General features: G+C 41.5%; 1 protein-coding gene across 27 annotated transcripts in view; it reads left to right on the top strand.

Annotated features, from left to right (window-relative positions):
* The window catches only part of PTPRD (protein tyrosine phosphatase receptor type D), a 1,185,728-nt gene that overhangs the window by 299,865 nt on the left and 867,151 nt on the right, over positions 1-18,712 (top strand). For all 27 annotated transcript variants that reach the window (XM_081176033.1, XM_081176022.1, XM_081176026.1 and 24 more), the window contains one exon: positions 17,551-17,658. The gene's annotated coding sequence lies outside the window, so the exon portion shown is untranslated. The remainder of the gene's footprint in view (positions 1-17,550; positions 17,659-18,712) is intronic.

Here is an 18,712-nt window from a genome sequence, read left to right as displayed (position 1 = left end):
CTCCCTCAGCCTACACAGCGAGATGAGCATGCAACCTCAGAGTCATCCACGACTGGACCTAACAGTCAGGGGTACCTTTACCTTTAAACTCAAAGCAGCTTACAATATAAATAAAATCCAATGCAAAAAAACAAGCAAAAAACAACAACACCCAAAGCCATTCATACACATAAATGGAATAGTTTGTCCATCTTTGGTCCCCACACTGCTCTCAACTCTCACTTGTAGCTCCTAGAAGCTGCCAGCATGTGACAGTGGCCACACCCTGGGAATGGCTTAGACTGGCTAAACCAGTTGACGGTAGAAAGGTGGTGCCTCTGTAATGGTGGAGAGGCATCACCACAATCAGTCCCGATTTCAGGCAAGATCACACCAATTTTGGGTGAGATCTTGCCCCAAATTGCATGTGATCTTGTGAGCTCTGGGAAATCTTGCCCAAAATCAGCACCGGTGGTGGTGGGGCAGCTGGGGCACCCATGGTCTTGCTGCCTGTGGGGCTTGTTCTGTACAAGGCAGCCACCTCACCTTGCCTAATGGTGGGGCCAGCTCTGATGAATCTAAGTTAGTCACATCCATTAACTTCAGTGGGGCTGCTCTTGAGTTGGACTAGTGTTGAATACCACCCTATGTATTGCATATGCATCTTGCAGAAATTGAATCCTAGAGCCTCAAAGTACAAACTGTATGAATGGGTCCATTTTTATTTTTAACTCTGGAGAGAAAATGCTAATTAAAAGCATTAAACGTTTCAGTTTGACAGGCTGTTGTTTTCCCCTGGGATTTGTTTTTTTTTTTTTTAAATGTTATGGTAAGTTGTTTGTGTGAATTTGTCCTTTGTGTTGAGAACACAAATTACTGGCTATGGAAGTTTCTTCTGCTGACACATTTTCCTTTACTTATCTGCACAGATGACAAAGTGCTCATTGTCATCAGATGAATGATCTGTCTTTTGAGACAAATCTGTTGTCAGAGATATATATAAAAAAAAAACTTGAATGTAAAAGATTTCTTTTAAAAAAAAAACTTTGGTGAAAAGTAAAGTAAAAAAATGGGGAAGATTTTTGCCTCGGAAAGCATGACCACATCTGTTTAAATGTATGTAGCAGCTGTGCGGAATAACAGGCCAAGTTTTTAGAACGTTTTTGCATGGATTGTTTAATTATCATTGATTTGGCTCTTGATTGTAGTACTGATGATTGAACCTGGCAGTTAAAGGAAACCTGCACCATTGGAAGCTATCACAGATACTGAATTTTAGAGGTGATTTATAACAGACAAAATGAACGCTTACTCATTTGGGACTCTACGTGTGCATTTCTTATAAGCTGTGAAATATAGATTCCTAAATGCAGAATATCACAGTCTCCAAATGTAAAAGCTGAAATGTCACAAATAGTCACACAGCAATGCTGTTTTGCAGAGACTTTCTGCTTAGGTAATCACAGAGCAAGTGCTGACAACACTGATATTCAAGAATAGAGCTGTTCTGTGTTACAGTAAATCGAATCTCACAATACGTACTTGCCTCTGGGCTTAACTGTTGCGTATTAGAGCTATGTCTTAGGTAACACAAAACCCAGCCTTCTGTGTTGAACATTATGTTCTTAAAACATGCCATTGCTGAACACATTATATTTTATATATAATAAAGAGATCAAAATGATTTTCCCCAAAAGCAATTTAAATGCATCTCTGCTTGTTAAGTACAGTTCAAATCTGCTTCATTGCATAAAACTGGAAGAATCAAATATTCCTCTGGGCTCTAGTCTCAAACCACTTTATATTCAACAAAAAGGGATTTATTCCATTTTTTATATCATAAATCAGGATTAGCATGCAATTTCTTTTTTCCTCCCTCCTATCAAAGTCTAGCAGTATTCCTCTATGCGTACAGAAGGTTGTACAATTAAATTATAGGCCATAATTTAGAAATGTGGGAGGATACAATTTCTAAACCATCCCTTTCCCACCCCCCATCTATTTCTTGAATCAGTTTGTGCAGCAAGGCAGCTTGCAGAGCAAATAATTTGTAAGCAAAGACGTATTGCGTGCTGAGGTCCCCAAGCCATCCCTCAAATAAATCACACTTCACACAGAAATTTTGTTTGAGGTTTTTGGCATAATTTTGGCTACAACTTTATTAAAATACAAAATGTGAGTGGTTGCTTAGGCATTGGTTGCGACTATCTGTCCCCACCCAGGGACAGAACTGACATCTGCAAGCCTGCGAAGTCAGTAAGGGAAAACATTTTGGAGACAGAATGGAGCTGGGTACCAGACCCTCACCTCTCCCCAAATGCTCCCAGGGGCTCTTGCATGGCCCTAGCCCCCTTGACAGGGGTGCAGACAAGAGCATGGTGAGCCCCTGGTTTCCTTTAATAGAATACCCTTGCAGCAGCAACAGCATTGGAGGGGCAGGCACAGCCAATCCATACCCCTCCAGCAACCAATTTTAACCAATGCCTAACTGCAACCTTACAAGTTGTGACGATTTGCAAAAACCAAATGGCACCAGCCAATCAGCCAAATGGACAAAATTCCTACCAGACCAAAGCAGATGACCCCATGATAGGCATAGCAAGGTCAAACGCGAACAAACCCTAAAGTTAGGAAGGGTGGGTGAGTGATCTGATGCGCGCAGCGAAAAGAGGAAGCTCAATGCTGCGTGCAGGGAATGTATAGCCTCTAGGCTGTCAATCAAAATTGGCAACATCAAAATCTCCCCAACAACTCTGGAGAGCCCAATCACTTCCGTGGCGATCCAGTCATACCCGGCCAACAACAGAGGGATGACTTGTAAGACCCCACCGCAAGACGTGCTCTCCATGAAGGAGAACACGCTTTCTCTTAAATAACTCAAAACTATGAATTCAGCTTCATTCATCTCAGCCTGTCAGGCTTTGACAATTTTCATAGAAGCCATCTGTGTAAGGTGATCAGTGGTATATTCTAATATAGAAAAAATAATTCTCTATGCTTTTTAATTCTAGTGATCAGATAATTTCTTGCCTAAATGTCACTTATGGTGAAATCAGCCTCTGTTCCTAGCCAAGTTTTATATTTGTTAGCTACTGGCATGTTTAATTTCCTTTCTTTAAGAGAAGGGAGTCAGAAGTCCCTGTAGTTTACTGATAAGAGCACATTGTTTGCAACCAGAAGGTCCCAGCTTCAGTCTGGGAGTTCCATGACATAGTGGATGAGCCCTTTTCCTCCTCCCCAATGTTCAAAGGGGGAGGAGGAGGCCAAGAGCAGAGCAGAGCATGGCATGGCTTCAGTGGATTCCTGCCACTGCACAGGGGAAGGCGGGTCGAAGCAGCACCTCCACCAGTGATGGTGACAGGAGGAACAGGGGGAGCTGCTGGCCATTGTAGCTACACTGCTGCCATGTTCGGCTTTGCCCATGGCTCTTCCTCCCTAATGTCCCACATGGCATCATCTGAGCAAGTCCCTCGTTCTTCCTTGGAAGTTGGCACCTCTGGCACCTAGCATTTCCGGTTTGAGGGATCAGGCCAGCAGGTGATGGGAAAGCCCCCTCTGGGATCCATTGCCAAGCAGAGCAGGCAATCCCAGGCTAACCAGGTGGACCAATAGTTTGACCCCAGGTATAAAGCAGCTTCTCAGAAAAGAAAGTGTACTTTAACAACCTCATCTGCTGAAGACAGTAAAGAATATAAACATATGACAGACATTTTGTGCATTTTATGTTATTTTGCCATTTCTTTTCCATCACCAACTCTTTCAGAGATCACAAAAAGGATTGTGTCCTAGGATGATCTTCAGTCCGATTACTTGTTTTAATATTGCACACAATTCCCTTGGCAGTAAGGCCCTAGGGAGATTATTCTGTCTGGTGATGTCCCTCACCAAGGATTAGCTAGGGATTCAGCAGGGGGCTGTTCCATACATTTTGCTAAGAATTTTATAAATTAAAACCTTTTCCTTTTAAATCTCAAAACTCATTCTGGCCAAGGGTCATGACCCTCTCATCTTTAGATATTCATTTCTTCCATAATCAAAATCCAGTGTTTTCTCCTAAAGCCAACCGACTGAATCATTTGCTGGGCACCACAGAGTAAAATCCCACTATGTCCTCTCTTCCCATCCCATAATATTGACTGAGATCTCCAAAGTGTAACAGCATTTCCAACAAAACACATAAAACACTACATAGAAGTGATTCCCCACTATAACCACATTCAAATAATATTTTCTCTTGTGGTCAGTGCCCAAGCAGCATTTCACAAGGTAGAAAGTGGCAAGAGGGGTCCTTTTCCTTACTCCCACCATTCCATGAAAGGCCCTTTCTGTTTTGAAAAACTGGAGAATTGGTTGGTATCCTATAGCTTCTTAGCCTCTCTTTTCTTCAGCTCCTAACATTTATGGGTGCTTGGTCTGTAGATGTGGAGGTATGACATATATTACAGTAATAATCCAGAAGTGACAAACACCCGTTAGACACTGTTTCTTGTTCTTGAAATCTCATGACAGTTCTTACATGCACTCTGGAGATGAGAGTCCTAGCTTATTTACTCCCCCATTTTCAGGGCATGTAAATCATATTAGCAGCACTGGCTCCTACCATCCTTGGTAGAGATGTACATTGGACTTCTTGAGCATCATTTCAACTATGGAAAGGCGGCATACAAATATGATGATGATGATGATGATGACAGAGTGCTGCTGGCTGCCCTTGAAGTGGTGGTGGTGTGCTCACTCCTCAAAAGGAAGGCCTGTTCTGGATAAAACGAACTATAAAGGTAAAGGGACCCCTGACCATTAGGTCCAGTCGTGACCGACTCTGGGGTTGCGGCGCTCATCTCGCTTTATAGGCCGAGGGAGCCAGTGTACAGCTTCCGGGTGCTGTGGCCAGCATGACTGAGCCGCTTCTGGCGAACCAGAGCAGCGCACATTTACCTTCCCGCCGGAGCGGTACCTATTTATCTACTTGCACTTTGGCGTGCTTTCGAACTGCTAGGTTGGCAGGAGCTGGGACCGAGCAACGGGAGCTCACCTCATTGCGGGGATTCGAACCGCCGACCTTCTGATCAGCAAGTCCTAATAACAATTGCAGTCTAGTCAGCAACCCCCCTTTATTGACCACCTGGAAACAAAAACATCTACCTAGAATGATGAATTGGATGACTTTTCCAGGGGGGGAAACAACAACAACACTGCAGCAAAGTCTTCAGAAGAAAAAAGCAAACTACCTGCCACCAAATGTTTAACTCATTCAAAACAAGCCACTTCTTATCCTTTCTACCACCAATTTAGCATGGACCACCCTCAAACTTATGTTTCCTAGACCTTTCGAACCTCCTGCTCCTAATTTATTGCTATAGTGGCAGAATGCAATTCAGATGACTCAGCCTTGATGCAGTCTTATAATTTGAGTAAAATACGATGACTTCCTGCGCAATGTTTGCCATCTTACCAAAGGTTGCAGGCAGCTTTACCTGCACCAATTGTATGTTGATTGCCCTCTTAGAAGACAGCAACTGGAGGAACGTGTAGCTACGCTCCAAAGAATTAGAGAGCTGGAGCTCTTCTTGGAAGCAACAGAGAACACCGTCTCCACCAAGGAGGAGACAGGGGACACCCCTGAGAAGGAGGCTAGTTCACCAACACAGGTGCCAGATATATGGAGAAACGTGACTCAAAGAAGTAGGAAGCCCAGGGTTTGCTCTGATTGTTTAGAAATACACAATCGCTTTGAAGTCCTCTCCCCTAGCATGGAAGACGAAGAACAGACTCCATTTGAGGATCTCTCCCTCATTACAGTCGATCAGGTATATGAAGACGAGCAGCAAAGTCAGTCCTCAGGGAATGTGCAGGCGACCTTGGAATGGACAGCTCACAGAAGAACCCTGACCAAACCTAAGAGGAGGCGTGTAGTGGTGATAGGGGATTCCCTACTGAGGGGAACAGAAGCAGTGAACTGTGGGCCTGACAAGATGTCTCGGGAGGTGTGCTGTCTCCCCGGGGCTAAGATCCAAGATGTAACTGAACGACTGCAAGGAATCATAAAACCCACTGACAAATACCCCTTCCTCTTGGTTCATGTGGGAACCAATGACACTGCAAGCAATAGCCTCCAGAAGATCAAAAGAGACTACGAGGCTCTGGGCAGGAAATTGAAGCAATTAAATGCACAAATTGTCATCTCATCTGTCCTCCCAGTTGAACGACGTGGCTCAGAGAGAGGGGGAAAAATAGTGGAAGTGAACAGCTGGCTTCGCAAATGGTGTAAACAGGAACGGTTTGGATTCTTAGATCACGGATTGCAGTTTTTTGAAGATGGACTTCTGGCAAGCGATGGGCTGCACCTCACAACGGTTGGGAGGAACGTTTTTGCCAAAAATCTCAGAAACCTCATCAGGAGGGCTTTAAACTGACTAATATGGGGGAGGGAGACAGTGCTCCTGAAGGTAGGAGTCTATCAATTGATGAAGATTATCATCCAAATGTCATAGACCAAATGGAGCAAACAGCACGCAGACCTAGTGGTGGGAGGAAAAAATCCTTAAATAAGAGACACGGGGGAATGATTAATGGACTTCAATGTCTGTACACTAATGCGCAAAGCATGGGAAATAAACAAGATGAGCTTGAGCTCTTGGTACAGCAAACTAAATATGACATAATAGGCATCACTGAAACCTGGTGGGATAAGTCCCACGATTGGAATGTAATAATGGAGGGATACAATCTATTTCAGAGAAACAGACCAGACAAGAAAGGAGGAGGAGTGGTGTTATATGTCAGGGATGTGTATACCTGTGAAGAGATCCAAGATTTAGAACCTCAAAGCCAAAGTGAGAGCATTTGGGTCAAAATTAAGGGAGAGAAGAATAACAGAGACTTCATTGTGGGAGTTTACTATAGATCCCCAAGCCAAATGGAGGACATAGATGATGCCTTCCTGGAACAGATGGCCAAGCATGCAAAAGGAAAGGAGATAGTAGTAATGGGGGACTTAAATTACCCGGATATTTGTTGGATGTCAAACTCAGCCATGAGCATAAGGTCAAACAGATTCCTCACTGGCCTTGCAGACAACTTCATTGTCCAGAAAGTGGGAGAAGCAACAAGAGGAACAGCCATTTTAGATCTGGTCCTAACCAATGTTGATGACCTGGTTAGTGGGGTAGAAGTAGAAGGATCATTAGGCGCGAGTGATCATGCTCTTCTGAAGTTTACTATACAGCGGAAAGGAGCAGCCAAGCATACTAGGACTCAGTTTCTTGACTTTAAGAAAGCCGACTTCATAAAACTTAGGGAAGTGCTGGGTGAGATCCCATGGACAGTAATACTAAAAGGAAAGGGAGTTCCTGATGGCTGGGAGTTTGTTAAGAGGGAGATAGTAAAAGCACAACTTCAGGCAATACCAATGAGACGGAAACATGGAAGGTGCCTAAAGAAGCCAGGGTGGCTATCTAAAGAACTTTTAACTGAGTTAAGATTTAAAAAGGTTGTATAGAAAAAATGGAAAAGGGGAGAAACCACCAAAGAGGAATTCAAACAAATAGCCAGTACATGTAGACACAAAGTCAGAAAAGCTAAAGCACAGAATGAACTCAGGCTTGCTAGAGAGGTTAAAAGCAACAAAAAAGGCTTTTATGGGTATGTCCATAGCAAAAGGAAGAACAAAGAAACAGTGGGGTCACTCAGAGGAGAATATGGTGAAATGCAAACAGGGGGCACAGAAAGGGCTGAACTCCTCAATGCCTTCTTTGCCTCAGTCTTCTCCGATAAAGAAAACAATGCCCAACCTGAAGAATTTGGAGCAAATGATTCAGCAGAGGAAACACAGCCCAGAATAACTAAGGAGATAGTACAAGAATACTTGGCTAGTTTAGATGTATTCAAGTCTCCAGGGCCAGATGAACTGCATCCAAGAGTATTAAAAGAACTGGCAGATGTGATCTCAGAACCACTGGCAGTCATCTTTGAGAATTCCTGGAGAACAGGCGAAGTCCTGGCAGACTGGAGGAGGGCAAATGTCCCTATTTTCAAAAAGGGGAAAAGAGAGGACCCAAATAATTATCGCCCAGTCAGTCTGACATCAATACCAGGGAAGATTCTGGAGCAGATCATTAAGCAAACAGTCTGTGAGCACCTAGAAAGGAATGCTGTGATCACCAATAGTCAGCATGGATTTCTGAAAAATAAGTCATGTCAGACTAACCTGATCTCGTTTTTTGACAGAATTACAAGCCTGGTAGATGAAGGGAACGCAGTGGATGTAGCCTACCTTGATTTCAGCAAGGCATTTGACAAGGTGCCCCATGATATTCTTGTAAAGAAGCTGGTAAAATGCGGTCTTGACTATGCTACCACTCAGTGGATTTGTAACTGGCTGACTGACCGAACCCAAAGGGTGCTCATCAATGGTTCCTCTTCATCCTGGAGAAGAGTGACTAGTGGGGTGCCACAGGGTTCTGTCTTGGGCCCGGTCTTATTCAACATCTTTATCAATGACTTGGATGATGGACTCAAGGGCATCCTGATCAAATTTGCAGATGACACCAAACTGGGAGGGGTGGCTAACACCCCAGAGGACAGGATCACACTTCAAAACGACCTTGACAGATTAGAGAACTGGGCCAAAACAAACAAGATGAACTTTAACAGGGAGAAATATAAAGTATTGCACTTGGGCAAAAAAAATGAGAGGCACAAATACAAGATGGGTGACACCTGGCTTGAGAGCAGTACATGTGAAAAGGATCTAGGAGTCTTGGTTGACCACAAACTTGACATGAGCCAACAGTGTGATGCGGCAGCTAAAAAAGCCAATGCGGTTCTGGGCTGCATCAATAGGAGTATAGCATCTAGATCAAGGGAAGTAATAGTGCCACTGTATTCTGCTCTGGTCAGACCTCACCTGGAGAACTGTGTCCAGTTCTGGGCACCACAGTTCAAGAAGGACACTGACAAACTGGAACGTGTCCAGAGGAGGGCAACCAAAATGGTCAAAGGCCTGGAAACGATGCCTTATGAGGAACGGCTAAGGGAGCTGGGCATGTTTAGCCTGGAGAAGAGGAGATTAAGGGGTGATATGATAGCCATGTTCAAATATATAAAAGGATGCCATATAGAGGAGGGAGAAAGGTTGTTTTCTGCTGCTCCAGAGAAGCGGACACGGAGCAATGGATCCAAACTACAAGAAAGAAGATTCCACCTAAACATTAGGAAGAACTTCCTGACAGTAAGAGCTGTTCGACAGTGGAATTTGCTGCCAAGGAGTGTGGTGTAGTCTCCTTCTTTGGAGGTCTTTAAGCAGAGGCTTGACAACCATATGTCAGGAGTGCTCTGATGGTGTTTCCTGCTTGGCAGGGGGTTGGACTCGATGGCCCTTGTGGTCTATTCCAACTCTATGATTCTATTCTATGATTCTATGATTCTATGACTTGAAATGAATGTGTTAGTTCTATCTTCTTGCAAGACGGTGTTTCAATTTGTGGGTAGCTGTTCTCTCTCTGGATTCTGTCAGGTAGGGTGGGTTAGAAATCTGGATAAAACACTAAATATCTATTATTTCAAGGCAAAGTGTTGCAATATTCCAAATGAAATATTTGACTTTGTACTTCTTCTTTTTCTCTCCCATTTCCTTGTATTTTTTCCTCCGCTTGGCAAGGATTTGCCTTTGCTTCACTTTGCTGCACTATCTGTGACAGGCTCTGTTGCTTCCTCTGTATGAATCTGGCCCCAGGGCTGCAGGTTAAGGTTGTTAAGGGACTTGCTGGATCTTCTTTTTTCTTTCTTCTCTTCATAAGTAATTATGAGCAATTTGCTCACTGTTATGAGCGTAATAAAAGATTCTGTACCAGCCTAGGATGAAATAAAATTACATTTTATTGTAGTAGCTGCCTGAACACTTTTCTTGGGTCTACAGTGGTTTCCTTGCCATATGCATTAACGTGCATGCATTTTCATGTTGGAAATTAGAATAATTTATTTTAAGCCTGACTATGAGGTGAATGCCCAGCTCCTGACTTACATAAATAGGATGTTATTAGTGACTTGAGCATGCAGTTGTAGGATGTGAAGCTGTGCATCACTAAGCAGAACATGAATTATTTGTTCTGAAAACAAAACGCACTATCAAATTATCACTGTGTGTTTTATTACTTTCTGCCAATTTTTATTACTTTCTGCCAATTTCACAGAATATTCAGTCACCCCGTTCCATATTCTGAACCGATAGTATGGCTCAAACAAGTTAACGGGTATTAATCAGGGGTATATATGAAATTAAAAGTCCAGTCTTATGCATATTTTCATGGAAGTAAAGCCAAATGAGTTTAATACATTTTACTTCAAAGTAAGTGCATATCTCTCTATCTATCTAAAATTTTTTTGTAAATGGCTTCCATCAAGGATGAATTCAGGCTAGCTGCTTTTACATGATTCACTGTTCGTAACCATGCAGTGGGGCAGACCAGAGTCATGAGTTGCCATTCTCCAACACTTTGTATCCCAGTTTTCTTTTTCTGATTGTATTTGTGCAAAATTTTGCATCACATTAAAAGGTAACAAAATTAAATATCATGGTTTTTGCTTTCTTGGCCATTGTTTTGTCCTTATTGCCAATTTCCTTTTCTTTTTCCTTTTCTTTTTTGCAGTGTGGTGCCTGTTTGCCATAAACATTTGCTTAATTAATTTTATTGGAGGTGAAATATGGCGACTTCACAATCTTGTATCGTGGTTCTCCTATTTTTACCAATATATATCAGACACAGTTATGTGTGCTGGGAAACATCAGTACACTGACAAAAATTAAGCATCATCATCAGTTTTAAAAAAGAGAATGAAACAAACAAACAAAATACTGGGAGAATGATGTGCAAATGAATGCATAAAGAAAGTATATTTGGTTTTTGCCAAATGAGGAGAACAAGAGACCATTCCCCTGTTGCAGTGAACGATTATATACACATGATTGTCTGTTTATTTCACAGTGTATGGGAATCAGTTGTTCATACATTGCCCTAGATCAGGTATCTGGAACCTGTAGCTTTTCAGATGTTGTTGGACTCCAGGCCCCATCAGGCTCAGCCAATGTGACCAGGCATCAGGATGACAGGAGCTGAAGTCCATCAATATCTGGAGAGGGATAGGTTATTCATCCCTGCCCTAGACCAAGTACCGTATTGGCCTGAATATAAGCCACATTTTTCCCCAAATTCCTACCACGAAAAGTTAAACTGCGGCTTAAATTCGCAACCTTACAAAAATTGACTTTTACGCACCAACCATTTCAGTTTTTCAGTTTCCTGAATTTTAAAGGTGCAGCTTATATTCGGGTGTGGCTTATATTCGGGCCAATACTGTAAGTAAAGAATGACCCCTTATTTACTTACAACATTATACTATCTCTCCTCCTCCACCCCTGTCTACCTTGGAATCTCTTTCATATTCTGGGCAAGAGTCACCAGTTGATTACTATGTGAGACATCACATCTATTCCTATGTTATGCACACATTCCCAATAAACTTGTGTTTAGTTTGAAAGATATGGTAGTGCAGAGTTTACGGCCCTGCCAACTGACGTATTTTAACATTTGCTGGGTTCAAATAGGGGCTATTTTAATTACTTTGTGAGCCTTTGAAAAGGACTTTCATCCTCAAAGCAGTGTTGATATGCAACATGCACTTCTTGTGGTTTAGTCGTTCAGTCATGTCTGACTCTTTGTGACCCTATGGACCAGAGCACACCAGGCACTCCTTTCTTCCACTGCCTCCCACAGTTTGGTCAGACTCATGTTGGTAGCTTCGAGAACACTGTACAACCATCTCGTCCTCTGTTGTCCCCTTCTCCTTGTGCCCTCCATCTTTCCCAACATCAGGGTCTTTTCCAGGGAGTCTTCTCTTCTCATGAGGTGGCCAAAGTATTGGAGCCTCAGCTTCACGATCTGTCCTTCCAGTGAGCACTCAGGGCTGATTTCCTTCAGAATGGATAGGTTTCATCTTCTTGCAGTCCATGGGACTCTCAAGAGTCTCCTCCAGCACCATAATTCAAAAGCATCAATTCTTCGGCGATCAGCCTTCTTTATGGTCCAGCTCTCACTTCCATACATCACTACTTAAAACATGCACTTATAATATACAAAAAGATATTGAGTATAATTCCTACACTCTGTTGTGCAATAGTTACAGAGTGGAATAGCAGATGCAGAAGATCTTGTGGTTCTGGGGCTGGGCTTCCTTTATTCACTGTGGGGAAAGCCTCCATGCACTACAGTTGAGGAATGCTGTGTGTTATGCCTTTTTCTCCTCCTCCTTTTTTTTTTTTTTTTTTTTTTTGAGCATGGGAGTGTGAGATTGCCCACGGTGACTCATTCGTCTGGCGTCTTGAGATTTGTGGGAGTGAACCCAAGGAAAAAGTGTGGGGAGGGAAAAGGTGTTAGGGAGGCTTTTGAGAAGCAGGCGGGAGCAGAGCTTTTCTCTCTACCAGAGCAGCTGTTGCACCACAAGATAGTTCAGGTTATAAATTCTACATAGAGGATATTAAAATGCTTCTACAGTTGAAAGAATGAACTGTATATTAAAGCTTCATCACCTAACACTTTGAGGAATGAAAATCATCAACAGAACATTCATGAAAGATCCCAGGAGCTCATTTTTTGCTTTCTCATTTAGCTTTTCTTCATAGGAGGCTATTTAAAGTGTCATTTTATAAGTTTTGCTAAATGGATTAAAGGCAAATGAGCTCAAGGGAAACATTTTACTTGAATTGCTACCAATCTTTATTATTAAATAGGGGATGATGTGCAGTGTAAAGTCAGCATTTAAGCTTTCTTTTCCTTTTAATCATTAAATCTAACGTAATAAGGCAGTGCTGAAAAATGCATGTAATGGTCTGTATCAAACTAAGTTCTACTCAGAGTCTACTCAGAGTAGACTCATTGCAATTAATGAACATAAATTAGTCATGCATATTAATTTCCATGGATCTACTCTGAGTATGACTAATATTGGATTTAACCCATACCTTCCCTTCTCCATTTTTTGAATTAATACTCACTGAAATATTTTCATGAAATTATGCATGTTAAAGTTTTGGCTTCCAACAATTTTATATAAGCTTCTTGCTAGAATTGCAATAAGCAATATTTTGCTCTCACATTTTTATTTTTAAACTTTCATTCAAATGTGCAACAAATAGAGTTTCCCCAACATTTCCTTTTGCTTTTGTAAGACAATTATTCATGAGCAAACCTAGAAGTCTTGCATGTTGACAGGTCTGTATCCCACATACCTTTTCATACAAGAAAATCATGTGGCTCTGTTATAACAAAAATAAATTTACATAAGTAATCCAAAGCTCCAAATCTTAATATCCACACCTCCCCACTTTCTGCAGTTACTTATATTATATCTTTTACCACTGAATATCTATTTCAAATCTATTTACTGGTTATCCTTTATATTCTTCTTAGGTTATTCCCACTGCACATTTTTATGTCAGTCCTGCTAATGATTTAAGCTGTTGACACTAATTCTTATTTATAATCTATAATTTTTCCCCATTAGGTATTAAGACATCCCTCTCTTTGGTTTCTTAATCTTCTGGAAAGTTTTGCCATTTCTGCATAGTCCATTGGTTTTTGTTGCTAACCTTCCTTCATTGGAACTGTTTCTTCTTTCCATCTCTGGACATATATAATTCGAGCACCCATGGTAGGATACGTAAATAGTTTTTTCTCCTCTTTAGGTACCTTTGAACCAATTATTCATAAGACAAAAGCTTCTGGTTGTTGTTTTTTTAAATAAAAGTTATTTTCATGCGGCTATCTTGACAATGAGAATTGTCATGCCAATGTAAATTTTGATCTCAACATGAATCAGGATACTGAGTCCTTTGAGGTCTGTGTGCATTGTTTGAATCTGTTTATATGACATTATTCAAGACAGTAATAATTAGCAAATTTGTTGCAGCTCCTGGTTGTTCTATATTTCCACATCTTTCTAACCTCAGAAATATAGGCATATTAGCATTCATTGGAAGAAAGAGATCTCAGGTATAGTTCATTCTTCAAGACAAGCACCACTCCAGACATCTACCGTAACTCTGTGTCATTTTCCCAGGTAGTTAAATACTACTTGGAAGGTCATAGCCTTGTCAAATCTGTAGGGACTTTTTGACCAATGATTCGTTATTATGCTTCAGTGACTAGACATATATCACTGACCATTCTGCTTATCTGACCTTGTTACCACCTATGATTCCCTTAGCAAGCTGTACACATACTGAATGCCAACTGCTAAAAATAAGAACCTTTTAAATACCCTTATCCTTTTCCAGTGCATGACATTTTCTTTCTGTCTTCCTAATTCCTAAAGTCCTCCATTTGAATTTGTAAGAAGTTTCACAATAAGTTGGTTATATTTTATGATAACCGAGAACCTGATGATGAGGTGCTTAAGTAGTTTTTATTTAAACCAAAGCAATATCTTGTTGTATATGTCAATATAAATGGATGTGTATTTAATTTTTATGATTACATACTCCTTCCTTTTATGCTTGGGGACAGATTGGTCTATTAGTGTCCATTCCGAATCTATAAACTTTAGCTCAGCTTCCCGAGTTCATTAACTTGAGCTGGCAGCTGGGTTAGTACAAGCAGAAGCAGAAGCAGAAGCAGGCAGGTGTTAAGGTATGGCTTGACACTTTTGCATTTACATAGAAAAGTGTGTAATTGTGGGGAGAGTGCATTGCAGAGTGGTCTTCATATCTGCTGTCATTGTATATACCTGAAGGAGCATCTCCACCCCCATCATTTAGCCCAGACACTGAGATCCAGAACCGAGGGCCTTCTGAGAAGTGAGGTTACAGGGAACCAGGCAGAGGGCCTTCTCGTGGTGACATCTGTGGAACACCCTCCCACCAGATGTCAAAGGAAAAATCAACTATCAGACTTTTAGGAGACATCTGATGGCAGCCCTGTTTAGGGAAGCTTTTCATATCTGAAGGACTATTGTATTTTAATAATTTGTTGGAAGCCGCCCAGAGTGGCTGGGGAAACCCAGCCAGATGGGTGGGGTATAAATAATAAAAAGTTGTTGTTGTTGTTGTTGTTGTTGTTGTTGTTGTTGTTGTTGTTTTGTTATACCTGATATAAACCAAATCTATGGTTATACAGAGAATAAAATATCCATATCTGACATGCATCAGCTAATATGCCATGAAAATCATGGCCACTAACCCTGGCTTGGTAGCAAATGCATGCCATATCTAAATTTTCTTACATTTCCCAAGTGTAGAAGAGAAGCTTTGTTTGCCTGTTTTAATGTTTTACCTCTAAAATCTTAGATCACAGATTTGCCAAAGTCCTCTTTAAGATTAGATGCTGTCCTTGTAGCTGTTAAAAGGTTGCAGTAGTATATCATGTGTTCGTCTATTATATATTTTATCAAGGAGTTAGAGAACATATAATTTGTCCTCTTATTAGAACATTTCCTGGTTGATCCTTAGAGACCCTTTTGAGTATCTTCCTCGATGGAACATATAAATATATTACCAAACATGTGGCAATTTTCTAAATTGTTGCCATATCTCCCAGGCCTGCTGTGATGGTTAGCTCCTAGATTGTCAATGTCAATAATTAATAATTGGTTCTACTGAGATTATGAATTTGTATTTCACGTTTTCTGCTTTGTTTCCTTGGATCATAATAATGGTTGTATATGGTTGTATATAGTTGTCAGGGACTGGCAGAACACTGACCAGTTTACACTGGTTTGGGGGAAGCAGGGGGCGGAGTCTGACTCGAGAGATGGGAGCAGTGGTTGGTGGGCCACTGCACCAGCCAGGAGACAAGAGATGGAGGCAGAGGAAGCTTCAGAGCTGAAGGATGGGTCAAGAGAGGCAGGTCAGGCAAATGAAGGGCCACATGCTTCCCCCATCCTCTCCTGTTTCTGTCTCTGTTATGTACTGAGTTGAATAGAATCCAAAATGCAGCAGTCTGATTGGTCCTAGAACAATGCAGCAATATGATTGGTCTGCAGGAGCCACCCAATCCAGCTCCAGATGGAAGTGAATCCACAACCTGATTGGCCTACAAGAGAATTCCGGAATTAGCCAATCACAAGCAGCCCATTGTGTAAATAATGTATATACAGCAGATACTTTGGGGAAAACATTCATTCCTCCTCACCACTATGAGCTGAATAAAGAGCATGGCAATCAGGTTGTGGGTTCACTTCCACCTGGAGCTGGATTGGGTGGCTCCTGCAGACCAATCATACTGCTGCTTTGTTCTAGGACCAATCAGACTGCTGCATTCTGAATCCTATTGTTCTAGGACCAATCAGACTGCTGCATTTTGGATCCTATTGTTCCAGGACCAATCAGACTGCTGCATTTTGGATCCTATTCAACTCAATACATAACAGTCTCCCAGAAACAGGAGGGGTTTGAAAAGGGATGAGCAGAGGAAGCTTCCAGACAGGTGTAGGCTCTGGCTGCATGTTTGCAGCCCGTTGGAGGAAGGTACATAAACTGTTGGAGGGGGAGTTGTCCTCCGTTGCTGCAGCTGCTCCATAGAGCGGGGACCTCGGAACAGCTGTCTAGAGACTAGATTAGTGTGTGTAGGTATAGTCATACCTTGGTTCTTGAACTTAATCTGTTCCGCATCAGACATTCGGCTTCCAAAAAATGTTCCAAAACCGGAACACTTTCTTCCAGGTTTTCGGCGTTTGGGAACCAAAACATCCGAGTACCAAGGCGTTTCAGAACCAAGGTACGACTGTATTCAGACCTGTAGAAGCGATTGTGATATCTTTGACAATAAAGAGTTAAGTATCTGCCATGTGCATTCCCTCGGCTGGGAAGCACCCTAGACAATAGCAGGTTGTTTTGAGGCAAATACAGCTTTTGAGACATCAGTGAAATAAGCAGAAGAGAAACTCTCAACAAGTTTTATGCCTGATTGCTTAATATTTTATTTATAACGAGTTGTAAAAACGTGTTTAAGGCTAATGTATGATCACAAAAAGTCTATTAAAGAAATACCCTCTGTGATGCTTTTTTTGTGTGTAATTATAACCAGACGGTTGCAGAAATCAGTGATTAAAACATTTATCCAGCTTTCAACTAATATATTTTTGCAAATAGTAATACAAATGCTGCTTTTAAGCTTTCTGTCTGTGGCGCATATGCTTTCTAATTCAGTATAATAAAGAAATATCCCAGGGTTTTACATTTTGTACTCAGTTCAAGAATACTGTTCAGTTGTGTGATGCCTTAAATGAAACGTAATTAAGTTAATTAAGTTATGTTTGAACATAATTTAGCTTTACAATTGCAATTTTCTTGACATTTATAGTTAAATAAAATAAAAGGGATAAATGGTTTAATTCACTTCTATAGATAGCTATGTATTAATAATTCAGGAGTAACTCACATAGCGGAATACTATATGCATCAGTTCTTCGCAAGAGAGTTCAATGAACTCTTTAATGTGACAGTCAGAGATAACACAACGAGTGACTTATTATGCTTGGGAGGCCATAAAAAGTGACTGACACCTCTCTCTTTTTTTCCAGGTGGGGATAAAAGGCAACTGATTTCCTGGCCTTTGACAATCTAGTTAAGTATCTGACTGACAGGATGTTGGCACCAGCTTTGGAGGAATCGATCAGCCTCAACTCAAGGTAGGGAAATTTCACACATGTGAAGCTGCATCTAAGACTTAATTTACAATGTTAATTAGTCTTCACAAGCACGATAGATGATAGATAGATAGATAGATAGATAGATAGATAGATAGATAGATAGATAGATGTAAGCAAAGTGGAGTCAGAGATTATTTTCAGAATGGCATCATAAAAACCAAGATAACAAATCAAGATAACTATGTGCAGTTCAAAAAATCCTCCACATAAAATTTCAAAATTCACTACAGTGGTACCTTGGTTTTCGAATGTCTCCGTTGACGAACATTTCGGTTTTCAAATGCTGTAAACCCGGAAGTAAATGCTTCAGTTTTTGAACTTGCCTTGGGAGTTGAACATGCCATCCGGCTACTGTATCGAGTGTTCCATATTGAGGCTTCTATACTAAGTTTTCAGTTTTGGAACTCCAACAGTCTTCTGGAACAGATTATGTTTGAAAACCAAGGTATCGCTATATTTGGTTTTGGGGGACCCGAACATCCATGGCAAGGTGATTGGCTCTGGGTGGCTCAGGACTTCATGGCTGTCCCATGGGGCTGTCCCAACATGCCACAACACATGTGGCAGGCCACACTATGGACCTTGTTTTCTCAATGCGGCAGGAAGGGAGTGTTCTGAAAGTGAGGAATATTGACATCAGCTCCTTGTTGTGGTCAGATCACCGTTTCCCCTCAGCAGAAATACACAGCGACCCCAGCATGTACTCCCTCAGAGATTGCGCTGTTGCCCAGAGTGCTCACTCCTCCCTCTGGCATCTAACCTCCTAGCTTTCATAACCCCACCCAGGCTGTCTACAGTGGCTGCTTATGGAATCCTTCTGTCTCTGTTTGGCTTTGTGCTCTGTGACATGGATAAAATACCTGGTTCTAGGAGGAGGAGGAGGGTCTATCAGACTCTCTAGCGACATTGTGTTAACTGGCTGCAACACTGTTTCAAATGCAACTGATTCCTGTCTCTGTTCAGGGCTAGTGTACCTACTATCTCATTCTTGTTCTTCACTACCCATTATTTCCCATTTCCCAGCTCTTTTCAT

This window comes from Podarcis bocagei (assembly GCF_964188305.1).
Source record: "Podarcis bocagei genome assembly, chromosome: 17".
Taxonomy (NCBI): Eukaryota; Metazoa; Chordata; class Lepidosauria; order Squamata; family Lacertidae; genus Podarcis; species Podarcis bocagei.
This window is presented reverse-complemented; position numbering and strand designations above follow the sequence as displayed.